Genomic DNA, 12,394 nt, shown 5'->3' on the forward strand with positions numbered 1-12,394 from the left:
CTGAACTCGCACTGTTCCCTCTGCCATAAACGCCCTTCTCGCTTTCCTTCCCAGTCGACTCCAGTTCGTCCTTCAAAGCCCAACTCAGTGCCACCTTCTGCTTTAAGCTTCCTCCAACCTGGGAAAACTAACATCATGCTGTCTGGCCCTAGTCATCCTGCGTTGAGACCACGCTACTTTTGTCCCTCGCCCTGCAGACTAGGAGCTTGTCACACCGCCAGGAAGTGGAGGCAAAATTGCACAATAACGACTTGCAATAGCTTTGGGGTCAGAGGCTGAGCTTCACTCACAGGCAGGTTCCACCGCTTCCATGTTGTGTGGCCTCATGGAAGGGAATTCACCCGTTTGAGATGCACTTTCTCATCTGCAAAAGGGAAGAAGATGAAAAAGCCTCCATTTGGGTTGGACAAATTGAACTGTAAGTAGAGGGGCAGTAAAGCCAGTGCAGGATCTTGTCATTTCCCTAACCTCCTGAAGAATGGGAGGAGTTCAGGGGCTGAGGAGTGGCAGGGGATTGTAGCACCTTCTGTTGCCTAAAGGCTTCTTTGGAAATAGCCATTTCCAGATTTGGGGCAGCTTAAGATGGCATTGGCCAAACTAGGCCCGGCAGATGGAAGACGCAGGAAGGGTTCTTTGCATGGAGAAAATGGCTCTAGTAAGGGGGTGATGTCCCCATACCATGATGGTTCTAGCTAGAACGAGGGCTCTTCTCCAGGTGGAGATGGACAAGAAGACTCCCTCAGACTTTATTCCAGACTCAGAACCTGTGACTGAGAAGGGAGCAAGTTCTGCAGCATTTTCCTCTCTGGGCCCAAGCCTCCTTGTCTCTAAAATGAGAGGACTGGGCTGGACATCTCTGGGCAGACAACGGGGTTAGTGTGGACAGCTAACCTTAGAAAAAAGCCCAACCCTCCCAAGCGCTGCCACTGTACATCCTTGACCTCATGGCCTTTCACCAGGAACACCTAATCCCACCCAACCCCTATGTTGTCTACCATTTCTCTCAGTGTTTCCTTTACTTTCAACATACTAAATACTAAATACCAAAATCTAGCTGTCCCCTCAGGGCCCTGATTTTTATCTAACCTTCTCAGGAACTGTTCTTTCTTAAATCCTGGAAAGGATTTGGAGGAGAAAAAAGATGGCCTCCCTGCAGCTCATTTCCCCTTCCCCGTCGTGTCTCTGCCCTCCTCCTTCAAACCCTCTCTCCTCCGAAATGCAGGCCATCAGACTCCACCACATCTGTACTGCAGTCATATCTGCTCACAGTCTGCCAATTCCTTCATTCACTGAGGACTTTTTGCCTGGCTCACAGCCTTACTTTCTATTACGTTACTCTTCATCAAGCCTTTCAACCATGATCCCTGATGTTGGCTCTAGTACCCTGGACCCAGAACTTCAACCTCATTTTCAACAATCCTTTCTGCATCTCACCTGGTTATTGTCAACTTCGCTACCTCCCACTTGTCCATTTCAAGCTTCCTACTCTCCAAAAACCACATAATGTTTTCCTAACACTCTCGTCTTAATAGCTCTTCTCCAATAATCTCTTCATCCCTTTGAGGCCTCCAGTTGATTGATTCGCCACTCTTGCTGCCCCAAAATCCCTTTGTGTCTTTGCCTTTCTTCCACCTAGCTTAGAAGCTTTGGCCTCATCACTGTAACAGCTCTACTTCAAAAATCGTTAACTCCCTATCCTCTCTCTTCCTAAATCATCTTACCTGGAGCACCCCAACCCTAGTAAATTCAACTCTTTACTCATTTGTCACTGGAATCTGAGCAGCTTAATGTGGGAGGAGAAGAAAAAACGTTGTAGACTGATCTCACATCTAGTTTCTAACCATGAATCTTAGGTGGGCCCTTGCCATTATCTGGCAATCTTACTAGATTTCTTCAGTCAATGTACTCCTCCATTCTCTGAAACACAATTTCACACCTCATTTCACATCAAAATTCCAGCATTCCTCCTGTTTCAGCTTTTAACCATTTCTAGATTCACTGGGAGTTAGAATAGAACCATTTCACTTTCCAAATCTTCCAACCTACTTGCACTGCATCCATATCATGTCCTGTTAAAATGCATGGTTCTCCTCTGCTCTTCCTAAGGTCGACAACTGCTCAGTCTCTCTTCTCTGCTAGTTCATCCCCATTTTTAAAAAACAAGTCTTGGGGGCTGGCCCGGTGGTGTAGTGGTTAAGTTCATGGGTTCTGCTTTGGCAGCCTTGGGTTCGCCAGTTTGGATCCCAGGCATGGACCTGTGCACTGCTTATCAAGCCATGCTGTGGCAGGCGTCCCACGTATAAAATAAAGGAAGATTGGCACAGATGTTAGCTTAGGGCCAGTCTTCCTCAACAAAAAGAGGAGGATTGGCAGCAGATGTTAGCTCAGGGCTAATCTTCCTCAAAAAAAACAAGTCTTCCTTGACCCCATGCTCCACTTCCACTACAACCAGTTTCTCTGCTTTCCTTTATAGCAAAATTCTTCAAAGGAGTTGTCTGTGCTATGGTCCTCGCCTCCTGTTCTCTTTATCCAATCCAGTCTGGCTTTTATCTCCACAACTCTATGGATTCTGTTCTTGTATAAATCACCAACGACCACCATTTTCCCAATACAAAATCAATTTTCAAATAAGAACATGCTTAGCAAAATCGGAAAACACAGTGAAATCTTAGCTGATGGAAAGAGTGAAAGAAAAATTTTTGGTAAGTGTTCCATCAAACACACTAAAATCATGCAACATTAATATCTGCCTAACAAAGTGGCAAATATTCTTAAAATATGAAAATTCACTCACTGTGATAAAGAAGGTATAGGCAAACTGGCCCTTATACACTCGTGAGAGACCTAGTTCAGCCTATTTATAGGGAAATTTGAGAATATGTACTAAAACCCAGAAGCATTTACCATTTGACCGAAAATTCTACTTCAAAGTAATTTTTCTTTTGGAATGAATCAGAGTTAAGATTAATGTAAAGGAAAGTCATGGCAGCATTATCAAAACAGTGAAAAGTTGTTAAATAATATGAAGACCAGGCCAAATAATATGAGAGTGAATCAATTAATTATGGAACACCCACAGCATAATATTTTACAGTCTTTAAGCTGCTGATTTGGAAGGCTATTAAAGACGAGAACATTCCCCCAGGCATGATAAGGTAATGAGTATATTCTTATATTTATATATATATATATATATATAGTGTGTGTGTGTGTGATTCTAATTTTGTATCATATTTATCTATATACAAAACTTGAACTCATTATTTCTTATTTTATATATTATATACATTTACCTGTTTTATGTGGAAACGGTGATGGTAATCTCCTTGTGAATTATAGCTGTTTTTTCTTCTTTATAACTTCTTTTTAGATGTTCTTAGATATCTGAAAATTTCAATGATGATACTAAATGTCACTCTGAGCTCCACGCGCCTACTCTTGTTTCTCGGGATCTCTTGGTCTTTCCTTTCACTGTCAGGTTCTTTGAATAGGAGGCCCTGCTCACTGTGCTCACTTTGTGCACCTCCACGCACTCCTCGTGCCCTGGCTGCTTCCTCACTCTTGTCCTAATATTGCTCCTGTTAAGGAGGGCCACCATCTCCTAATTTTCAAATCAAATTGCCACCTCTAGGTTCTTATCTTCCTTGCAGCCAAGGTATTTTACACTATTTTCCATTATTTAACTCTCCCAAATCTGTACTCCTTTGCTTTCCAGGGCACTGATCTCTCCTGGTTTTCCTCCTACCCAGTGTTTGCTTCTTCAACCAGCCCATTAAAGTGGGTCCATTCATGCTTCTCTTTTCTCATGTTGCACACATTACCTGATTTTTTTTCTTCTTCTTCTTCTTCCTCCCCTCAGAGCCCCTCAGTACACAGTTGTATATATTAGTTGTAGGTCCTTCTGGCTGTGCTATGTGGGACGCCGCCTCAGCATGGCCTGATGAGCTGTGCCATGTCCCTGTGCAGGATCTGGACCAGTGAAACCCTGGACCGCCAAAGCAGAGTGCACAGACTTAACTACTCGGCCTCGGGGAGGCCCCTGAATTTTTAATTCCAATGGAAGATTTACCATGAAGCTCATAAAGTTCACCTTTTATGGCCTCTCACTTCCATGGGCTCCTTTGCAGGCTCTGGGAGAGACCCTAGTGTTAAAAGACAATTTTTTTAAAAAGAAAGGTAAAATTATGACTCATGCAGATATAAAATAAACGTGTGTTAACGATTTTATTGTAAGTATAATGAGGGAACCAGGCAGATGTTTATAACGAGTTCAAAGGAAAAAACAAAGAACAGACACATTTATAGATCAGAAATATTGAAATGAATTTGCAAATGGAGACAAAGCTGATTTTTCCCAAGGAGAAGAAGGCTGTCCTTCCACTGGGCAGAATTCATTTGCATTTCTACGCATGGAAATTATTTTGCATTGCTATCACTTATTTACAATTTTGAGTTATTAAAAAGCTCCCATAGAATTAGAATCAGATAATGCAGAAGATGTGTTATAGATAATAAGTAGTTTTCCATGAAGCACAGGTTTTTCTCTATGGTACACCAATGTGCTAACACGTAACACAGTTTTATGTTTAATAAGACAGACAAAAGTCAAATAGCTTGACTGTAATTGGCTAAGACTGTTCTCTTCCCACTGGGAGTTTACACATACTTCTCATGCCAGAGGCTCAGGGGTGGCCACTGACATTTTAGGGGACCCAGCTAAGGGGAAATTGAGCTGGGAATACACTTAGATTGGATTTAGCAGGATATATTTATGTGGTCCCTAATCGCTTCTGAGTATGATTAAGTCACTGCTAATAGGAATGGCTTCTAGCAATAGTCCTACTGCCCGCTGTGCCTATGTACCTAACATGAAGCAATGGTACAGGGCCCGACCTGAAATCCAGAATGATCCATGGCAGCATCAACAATCAATTAGGCATTGAGTATCACCAACGTAAATAATATTTTAGATTATTTACTGGATCCTCAGACCTTCTGCCTCAAATGAAAGAAGTGTGAAACAGGTTTTCTCATATCGACAACATTCTTAAAGATTTGGAAGACACTCCTTATAAGGAGCTGTGGAGCTGAAAGAAATTTTTCTAAACTATCAATAATAAAGAAAAAGTTTTGATCAACCATGCTAGAAGGAAGATTGAATTACCTGTCTGTTCTCTCCATAGAAAACATTTTAAAAATCGTTGTCACATGAAGAAGGAATCAGAGTATATGCAGCAGAAAATATAGGGGAGAAACTTTTATAAAGATGTTGTAGACAATACATATTATATATTATTTTTGAGGATTTTGTGATGTTTGTGCTATTTTTCAAATTTATAATTTATTATGATTTCCGTTATCATGCTAAAGGAATATTTCTTTTTAACCTCCTTTTGTAGTTGTAATTTTGTACTTTTTCTCTTAAAGAGGGCCCCCACATTGAATAAGCTTCAGACCCACAAACCTAGATCCAACCCTGACTTCCAATTGGAGTCGTACAGTATGTAGCTTTTTCAGACTGGCTTCTTTCACTTAACATATGCACTTAGGGCTTCTCCATGTCATTTTGTGGCTTAATAGCTCATTTCTTTTTATTGCTGAGTAAAATTCCATTGTCTGGATGTAGCACAGTTTATGTATCCATTCACCTATTGAAGGACTTCTTGGTTGCTTCCAAGTTTTGACAGTTATTAAAAAGGCTGCTGTGGGCCAGCCTTGGTGACCTAGTGGTTAAGTCCAGCGAGCTCTGCTCTGGGGGCCTGGGTTTGGTTCCCAGGTGCGGACCTACACCACTTGTCTGTCAGTGGCCATGCTGTGTCAGCCGCTGAAATACACAAAAAGGAAGATTGACGCTGGATATTAGCTCAGGGCAAATCTTCCTCAGCAAAAAAAAAAGGCTGGTGTAAACATTCCCATGCAGTTTTTTGTATGGACATAACTTTTCAACTCTTTTGGGTAAATACCAAGGAGCAGGATTGCTGGATCGTATGGTAAGAGTATGTTTAGTTTTGTAAGAAACTGCCAAACTGTCTTCCAAAGTGACTGCACCATTTTGCAGTCCCACCAGCAATGAATGAGAGTTCTCGTTGCTTTACATCCTTGCCAGCATTTGACACTGTCAGTGTTTTGGATTTTAATCATTTTAATAGGCGTGTAGTGGTATCTCATTGTTTTTTTAATTTGCATTTCCCTAATGACATCTGATGGTGAGTATATTTTCCTATGCTTGTTTGCCATCTGTATATCTGCTTTGGTGACTGGATGACCACAATGTACTGACTGTCAACTCCAGGACTCTAGGAGTCTATTTTCATCCCTCAAGTGACCAGTGAGTGGGCCCTTGTGAACTGTGATGCAGCCACCAGGGGTCAGTGGTGAAATGGGTCCCCAGTCTATCAAACCAACGCCCTCCTTAAAAGATGCCTTTGGTATCTGAGCAAATTACAAAGCTACTACTGGCGAAGTGGTTGTCCCATTACCAACACCGAGAGTGGGACAAGACTTTTTCCTAACACAGGGAGCTGCCATCGTGACACTGACTTCCATTCACCAAGGGTTTAGACACTCAAGGAATTCCTTTCTGTTATTTTCTTTATTTCTCACCGTGATCCTACATAGCAGCTGTCATTCTTCCCATTTTATAGGTGAGGAAACTGAGATGGAGAGAGGTGAAACAGCCTGCCCAAGATCACACGGCTAGAAAGTGGTGACGCCAGGATCGTGAAACCAAGTGCAGGACAGGCCCTCTCCTTCCCCTTCTTACTGATGCAATCGCTGTGCTGCAGAACCAATGGCAACACTGGACACCCAGCTTGTGGCCACTTTTAGGGCATTTCCCACACACTACACTGTTCAAGCCCCACCATAGTCCTGTGAAATAAGGCAGGGTGGGTTTGGTGACTCGCCCAAAGTCTCTTGGTTTGCTCAGAAGTAGCAAATCCAGGAGAACTTGAGAATGGGGAGGGGAGATGATTTTCAGGGAAGTCAAGAAGGTCCAGTGTCCTGGCATGGAGTAGATGAGAAACGTGAGCCCAAAGTACAGACAGCTTCACTTGGTGAGGAGGCAGCAGGGTCTGAAAGCTGGGATTTCTAGGCCAGGGCCCACAGAGGTCTCTCCTGAGGGCTGGAGAAGGGCGAGAGAAGCTCTCCCTTGATTCACCAGGACCAAAATATAGAAAGGTCTTGAGCACAGGCTGGAATCAGACCCTCCTGGGTTTGGGTTCATCTCTGACCTAGGGCAAGTTACTGAACCTCTGAATGAGGCAGAATCTTCCCGTTCCTCTTCCACCTCCAATTCCACCCGTCAATAAGCCTTCCAGATCCCCGCTCATCTGTCTTCCCCTCAGGTTTTCTTAGTTTGAGCTCTTCCCACCTATTCCCAGTCTCTCCTCTGGGCCTGTCTCCTGCTTCTCATCCCTCACCCTGGCCTCCTGCACCTGCCGTGGAACCAGTCTCCAAACTCTCGGCCATCCTTGCTCTCTTATCATCCCACCTACCAAAGCCAAGCCACTGAGCTGAGCTCCAAGGCTCGTCTCCCCTCTCTCAGCACCCATTTGTCCCGCAGGAATCTGGCCCACAGCGAGCTGATTCCTCCCCACCTGCACCTCCCTCCGGAAAGGAGCTCATCCCACCCCCATTCTTTGCATCAACCGCTCCCCCTCTTCCAGAATCTCTCCCAATCCAGACCCATCTCTCTTTTACAACCCCAGCCCTGGGTTTTGAGAATCACAGTCCTGGGCTTGGATTGTCTCTGCCTGTGGCCAGCAGTGGCAACTTATCTTTAAAGATGGATGTGAAGAGAAAAATGAGAAAATTACGTGAAAGTTACTTTTTAAATGGTATGATACAAATATAAACTGCTATATTCATATTTACTGTTATATACACTCCTTCCAGAAACTCATAGAACAGCAAACTCCCCCTCCTCAAAGGATGGCTTCCTGATAACCCCACCTCTCTCTTGTGCTTCTGGCCTGCTTGCCATCCACAGTTCCCCAAGCAGAAATTTGTTTGGTGGCATGGAAATCTCAGAACGATTGGAGTCAGCTGGAGCTAAGGTAGAATTCCATCTGTCTCTTATTAACTCCGTGTCCTTTAGCAGATTCCTTACTGCTCTGATTTCTTACCTTAAAATAAGCACATTATTGCTTTATTTGGTTGCTGTGATACTTAAGAAAATACTTGTAAGGTGCTTGACAACAGGAGTTTTCTTCCTTAAGTCTCTGGATGACCAGGTCTTCACTGGTGGTGACAGTGAAGTTTGCTAAGCACAGAGAACCAGAGTGCCTGGATGTTTATGACCCTCTTAGTCAATGACTGACTGATGCAGGGGAGAAATACCCCAGCCTCCTCACCCCAGGGTAGAAATACCCCAGCTTCCTTGCTCCTCTTTAGGACATCTTTGAGTGCATGCTATAGTATCTTCAGTGCTCTCCTTTTGTGCGATTAAGTCAAAGTTATCCACTGTGGTACACCCTTGCTTGGCCTCCTTCCCTTCTTACGTCTCTAATCCTCTTCCGGTTTTTCCTGGGAATACTTCCTGACAAAACACTTTCACAAAAATCCTCATTTTGCGAACTGCTTCTGGGGAACCTGGATCAAACCTAAGAAAGGCTCATAACATCTACCTCAGGCTGCTGAGGATAAGAGCTTACGTAAGACAGCAGAGAGCCTGGCGCACAGTAGGTGATCAACAACATGGCTGAGCTGAGGAAGCACCAACAAAGAGACAGCGGTGCCAGCACTGGGGAGGGGACACACCAGCTATGCCAGGAAATGGGAAAGGGATCTCAGAGAATGTGGAAGAAGAATAGTAGTGTCGGCTACACATCCTGATGACACAGGTGAAGAAACGGACTCGGGCTCTGTGTCCTTTGCCCAAGTCCCCTCAGCTGGGGAGTAACTGGGATTCAAACCCAGGTCTGCAGTGTGGTGATAGAAGGAAGAAATGGCACTGGGAAGGTGAGGCCGGGAGACTAAAGAGAGCAGAGAGCGAAGAAGTTGTGGTAATCTAAAGGGAGAGTGGAAATAAAGAGGAATGGGGTCATTTCAGGAGAAGAAATGGCACGATCTAGTGAGAGCCTGGAAGCAGGGAAGGCGGTGCGTGAGCTCCGTGAGGGCAGGGAGTCCTGTCCGTTTTGTTCACTGCAGTATCCCAAGCACCTTGAACAGTGCCTGGCTCCTATACAGAGGCACTCAAGAAATATTTGTTCTAGAGCAGATGACGCATAGAGTGGAGGGATGGCAGATAAAACAAAAAACGTAATTAGTTGAAATTTATATTGCTTACAAAATTCCAAATACCTTACATAGATTTGTTCATTCATTTTTCAAACACATATTGAGTGTTTTTTCCATGCTGGATAATGTTGAGGCCCTGGGAATACAGCGGTAAATGAGCTCAACAGAGGGGGAGGGGATAAAAAAATGAAAAATAAGTCAATAAACAAGATGATTTCAGGTATTGATAAATGCTAGTGAAAAATGAGAAAGAAAAATATCCAACAAATATTTGAATATTTGACTATTGAATGAATAAATAAAATGGCATTGCCAAAGCCTCCGGTCTGGGAATATAATACTGGTGGTACCCTTGGCAGACATGAGGAGGTTGCTCAGGGAAGCCACTGAGCAGAGAAGAGAGAAGAAGCGTCCAGTTTTACAGCACATTAAGTTTGGTGGTGGCAGAGATTGCCGGAGAATTGACAAATAGGAAAATGAACTTTCAGGTTCATAGTCATACATATACTCACACATGCATATCTGGCATGATCAAGAATAAAAATATTTAAAGCAGAAAAGAAAAGAACCCAAAGAAGTAAGGAGTGGCTCTTCAAAATGGGAGGGTGCTACTTGGCCTGTGTCCCAACTGGGCAAACTGCCCCACCCACAAAAGGCCATACTGGGCCATTTCTCTGTCTCCAACACTATTTCCTGCTCCTCCGAGGTGGGCTTCTGCCTGTATCTTGGTCTGCCTTGATTTAGGAAAATGTCCTGGAGGGAGATCTTTTCAGGAGAGGTTTTGTTGTTATGTGGAAGGTGTAGCAATAACAAGGGGTGCTGGAATCACGACGGAGCCTGTTTTTCAGGGATTCTGCTGGAATTGGCTGGGAACGTCAACATGCTGGCACCTGCCCAGCCCTCCTTGCATGAGGGTTGTGGGACAGTGTGTTCTGGGTGGGTCCCTCACCTTTTCTCTCCTCATTCCCATCACAGACCTTGTCTGTGGGCACATTCCTAAACTTAGTTCCCAAACCTGATGAGATCTCAGTCCAGATTAGAGGCTGTATTCCAGTCATTACCCCACCCTACCCCCCATTATTAAGCACTCATCCCAGTGCCAGCCCCTCACAGATAACCAGTGATTCATCTGGCAGAAAGGTGGTCCAGGCTGCTGTTGAAATCTCATGCAGTAGGGTTTATCCCTGCCCAAAACACGGTGTAAAAAGTTAAAAGTTTCAGATTCAGTTTAACTCAGTCCAGAGAAAGTACTCTGTCTTTAGCCTTTTGTAGCAAGGATAGTACACATTACTAGAAATAGAACTCTAGATCACCATTTTAAAACATGTTGGGAATGCTTGACTGTAAAAGTTGCCAAGATAAGCCTCAATCACTAAAATCAAAGTTGACATCTTTTGAGTAAAACACCAGGAAATTACCCCACCCAAGAAAACAAAGTTGTCAGGCCGCCTGTCCTAGCAGGCCCCTAAAGGGTTTGTTGAGCAGAAAGTACATTTGCATCACAGAACCCACCAGGCAAAAGTGTGTGAACACCTGGCCAAAACCATGTATCCATATGACTTTGGACTCAAAAGATCATGTTCACATTTGTCAGTGTTGCAGGAGGTCTTCGCTCCCAAACCCAGCTCCAGACTCCATACATCTACTTCCTCCCCACTAAAGGGCTGCCCTCCCAACCTCCTCATTTCTCCCAGGAGTGCCTTTATTCTGGCATGAGGCTAGGCATGGAGGATCAAGAGTAAGGGTAAGTCATAACCCTGCCTTAGGAAAAAAAAAAATCTGCAGTCCTTTTGGGGGAAAAAAAGATCGACACTGGAAACGGCGTTAGGAAATTTCAAACAATGGAAATTTCATTAGAAGGAATGAGCCAACACACCTCCAATCCTTTTGCAGACGGGAACATGGTCCCAGCTTGTATGTGGAACTGCTGGAGGTCAGCCACCTCTTCTTAGTCCTCAAATGGACTTTGTTTATGTCCATGAACATAGTTCACTTCCCATGCCATCCAAAATCACTCCTCACTCTGAATGCATAAAGTGTTTGTGTTGAGGAGCGGGCACTATGAAGGAATATGGAAAATCCATAATGAGAAAATAAAGCTCATAAAATTTATACATAAAAGGACAGCAGTACTTTTTTATATGAGGCAGAACTACTGAGAAGGTCCATCTGTGGAAGCAGCATAGAGAAGGCCTCTGGGAAATAGCAATTCAATGAACATATAAAATTAAGCTTGAAGAAAGATAATTTTATTTGATGGTTCTTTTAAATCAAGAAAATAGCATATTTAAAAAATTACTTTATTAGCTTCTATAATAAAGAAGTTTGACTTTTTATAATTAATGTCATGGCATTTTGTGAATTTTAGGGGGAGAAAATGATTGATGCTGAGAAGTGAGGCAATGAGGAGAGGCCACCTTCCTGAGTTGCACAGGCCAAGCCAGAGGCTGTCTCATACCTGGACACTGGAATCTCTACTTCAGCTATTGGGGATCCTGGCATCTCGCCCTGTGTTGTTGTTATATTTATTTGGGGCAGTGCATTATAAAGGAATGAAATCTAGACTTTTTTTCTTTCCTTATCTGTAATAAGATTTTACTAATATTTTTTTGTTGTTCAGTATGCAAGCACCTTGAATAATTTGTATACAATTCTTAACATAAGCATGAACTTGTAATGCCATGTAAATAGAATTCTTCTCTAACCAAGTTATTCTAACCACTTTCCCAATTAAAATTTAGAGGCAATTTTCTCATAAATGAAGATTTCAAGTTGAAATTTCAGATGAAATTAAGATTTCAAGTTCCAGTACATTAAAATATTGATAAGTTTTTGCGTCTTTTATGGAGAATTTCAGGATTTAATGACATAGCCGATAAGAAAGTTAATAGGGAAAATAGGACTACCCAATATCTTAGAGAATGTAATAGGTTCACAATTAATTATGGGCAGAGGAAGACCAAGGGTTTTATTTAGGAATACATTATACTTAAAATAAAAATAATATTCGAACAAATAGATTATGGAAAGGAAAAATAGTAACTTTATAGACACCATCTTTTTTTGTTTTTTGAGGAAGATTGGCATGGATGTTAGCTCAGCGCCAATCTTCCTCTATTTCATGTGGAACGCCTGCCACAGCATGGCTTGATAA

General features: G+C 43.0%; 1 long non-coding RNA gene across 1 annotated transcript; it reads left to right on the forward strand.

Moving 5' to 3' along the window:
• Positions 1-285: 285 nt before the first annotated feature.
• Positions 286-11,802, forward strand: LOC139075975 (uncharacterized). The gene is made up of 2 exons (XR_011527083.1): positions 286-418; positions 11,609-11,802. It is a non-coding gene; the product is annotated as an uncharacterized lncRNA (long non-coding RNA).
• Positions 11,803-12,394: the final 592 nt, after the last annotated feature.

The sequence above is a fragment of the Equus przewalskii genome, chromosome 15 (genome assembly GCF_037783145.1).
Source record: "Equus przewalskii isolate Varuska chromosome 15, EquPr2, whole genome shotgun sequence".
NCBI lineage: Eukaryota > Metazoa > Chordata > Mammalia > Perissodactyla > Equidae > Equus > Equus przewalskii.